The sequence below is a fragment of the Rhincodon typus genome, chromosome 5, assembly GCF_021869965.1.
Source record: "Rhincodon typus isolate 14 chromosome 5, sRhiTyp1.1, whole genome shotgun sequence".
In the NCBI taxonomy this organism is placed as follows: Eukaryota; Metazoa; Chordata; class Chondrichthyes; order Orectolobiformes; family Rhincodontidae; genus Rhincodon; species Rhincodon typus.
This window is the reverse complement of record NC_063336.1, coordinates 50833151-50836401: the sequence shown is the minus strand read 5'-3', so window position 1 is coordinate 50836401 and position 3251 is coordinate 50833151.

Genomic DNA, 3251 nt, shown 5'->3' with positions numbered 1-3251 from the left:
AAATTTACTTTCTTTTTTTTATTTATCTATTAATTGGTTATTTGAAAAGACCATAGCAGAGAAGTATTAGAAAGTATTTAACTCATAAATTGATATAAAGTAATAAAGTAATTAACTAAGTAGAGATGGCTGGGCAGGTGATGTGCTGTAGCTGTATGATGTGGGAGCTGGCTGATCCCATTGTGAACAGCAGTGACCACATCTGCAGCAAGTGTTGGTTGCTGGAAGAACTCCGGCTCAGAGTTGAAGATCTGGAACTTGAGCTTCAAACACTGCGGCACATCCGGGAGGGGGAGATTTACCTGGACGCTTTGTTTCACGAGGCAATCACACCTGGTAGGTTAAGTAATTCAAATTCAGTTAGTGATCAGGGACAACAGGGTGTGACTGCAAGTGAGGCAGGTAGGGGGATCCTGAGTTCAGGAGTGGAGGAGCCTCAGCTTTTGACCTTATCCAACAGGTACGAGATACTTGCTCCCTGTGTGGATGAGGAAAAGGGCTGCAGGGAGGATGAGCCAGCTCACCACGGCACCATGGTGCAGAAGGCCATTCAAGAGGAGGGAGCAAAAAGACAAGTGGTAGTTATGGGGGATTCTATAGTTAGGGGGATAGATAGTATCCTTTGCAAGCCGGATCGGGAGTCCCGCATGGTGTGTTGCCTGCCCGGTGCCAGGGTGCAGCACATCTCTGACCGGCTTGAAAGGATATTGGAACGGGAGGGGGAGGATCCAGTTGTTGTGGTCCATTTTGGGACTAACAACATAGGCAAGGCTAGGATGGAGGACCTGTTTGGGGATTATCAAGCACTAGGAACGAAATTAAGGAACAGGTCCTCGAGGGTCATAATCTCCGGATTACTGCCCGAGCCACGTGCAAATTGGCTTAGGGATAAGAAAATTAGGGAAGTAAACACGTGGCTAAGGGAGAGGTGTGGGCAAGAGGGGTTCCATTTCGTGGGGCATTGGCACCAGTTTTGGAACCGGAGGGATCTGCACCGATGGGACAGTCTCCACCTGAAACCGATCTGGAACCAGTGTTCTAGCGAAAAGGATAAATAGGGTCAGAGATAGTAGGAACTGCAGATGCTGGAGAATCCGAGACAACAAGGTGCAGGGCTGGATGAACACAGCAGGCCAAGCAGCATCCTAGGAGCAGAGAGGCTGACGTTTCGGGCCTAGACCCTTCATCAGAAAAGGGGGAGGGGAAGGAGGTTTTGAAATAAATAGGGAGAGAGTGGGAGGCGGATAGAAGAGGGATAGAGGAGAGGATAGGTGGAGAGGAAACAAACAGGTCGAAGAGGCGGGGATGGAGCCAGTAAGGGTGAGTGTAAGTAGGGAGTTAGGAAGGGGATAGGTCAGTCCAGGGAGGACGGACAGGTCAAGGGGGCGGGATGAGGTTGGTCGGTAGGAGATGGAGGTGCGGCTTGAGGTGGGAGGAGGGGATAGGTGGGAGGAAGAACAGGTTAGGGAGGCAGGGACGAGCTGGACTGGTTTTGGGATGCGGTGGGGAGAGGGGAGTGGTCACTAGGACTTTAAACTAGTGAGTTGGGGGGAAGGGAAAGGGAAAACGACAGGGAGTATGATGGTAAATAAAAAGGTAAGCAGCAGGTTAGCATGTGTGCAGGAGGGTTTAAGTTCAAGGCAGACTATGAAAGAAGCAAAAAGGAAGGATAACTCAGGAGATATTATTAGAGATGTTGGAAATCATGAGAGTAAGAAAGCTAGCATAAAGGCACTTTACCTGAATGCTCGTAGCATTAGTAACAAGGTTGATGAGTTAACAGCACAAAACATCGCGAATGAATATGATTTGATAGCCATTACGGAGACATAGTTACAGGATGGTCACGACTGGGAGTTAAATATCCAAGGGTACCAGACTATTCGGAAGGACAGACAGGAAGGTAAGGGAGGTGGTGTAGCTCTGATATTCAAGGACGACATCAGGGCGGTGCTGAGAGATGATATAGGTTCTATGGAGAATGAGGTTGAATCCATTTGGGTGGAAATTAGAAATTCTAAGAGGAAAAAGTCACTGATAGGCGTAGTCTATAGGCAACCAAATAATAACATCACATTGGGGCGGGCAATAAACAAAGAAATAACTAATGCTTGTAATAATGGTATGGCAATTATCATGTGGGATTTTAATCCACATGTAGATTGGTCGAACCAGCTCGGTCAGGGTAGCCTTGAGGAGGAGTTCGTTGAGTGTATCCGTGATAGTTTTCTTGAACAGTATTTAATGGAACCGATGAGGGAGCAAGCTATCCTAGATCTGGTCCTGTGGACGCTATCAAATTGAAAGAGAAGGCATACAAAGTGGCCAAAAACAGCATGAAACTAGAAGATTGGGAAAACTTTAAAGGTCAACAGAAAGCCACAAAAAAAGCTATAAAGAAAAGTAAGATAGAACATGAGAAAAAACTAGCACAGAATATAAAGACAGATAGCAAAAGTTTCTATAAATATATAAAACAAAAAAGAGTGGCTAAAGTAAACGTTGGCCCTTTAGAGGATGAGAAGGGGAGTTTAGTTATGGGATATGATGAAATGGCCGAGGCATTGAACAGGTATTTTGTATCGGTGTTCATAGTGGAGGACACTAATAACATGCCAGTAATTGACAAAGAGACGAAGGTAGGTGAGGACCTGGAAACAATCATCATTACAGAAGAGGTAGTGTTGGGCAAGCTAATTGAGCTAAGGATTGATAAGTCTCCTGGCCCTGATGGAATGCATCCCAGGGTACTAAAAGAGATGGCGGGAGAAATAACAGGTGCACTGGCGATAATTTTCCAAAATTCGCTGGACTCTGGGGCAGTCCCAGCAGATTGGAAAACAGCAAATGTGACGCCACTGTTTAAAAAGGGAAGTAGACAAAAGATGGGGAATTATAGACCGGTTAGCTTAACCTCTGTAGTGGGGAAGATGCTTGAGTCTATTATCAAGGAAGAAATAGCAAGGCATCTTGATAGAAATTGTCCCGTTGGGCAGACACAGCATGGGTTCATGAAGGGCAGGTCATGCTTGACAAATCTTTTGGAATTCTATGAAGACATTATGAGCGAGGTAGACAATGGGGACCCAGTGGATGTGGTGTACCTAGATGTCCAAAAGGCCTTTGACAAGGTGCCACACAAGAGGCTACTGCATAAGATAAGGATGCATGGCGTTAAGGGTAAAGTATTAGCATGGATAGAGGATTGGTTGACTAACAGGAAGCAAAGAGTGGGGATAAATGAGTGCTAT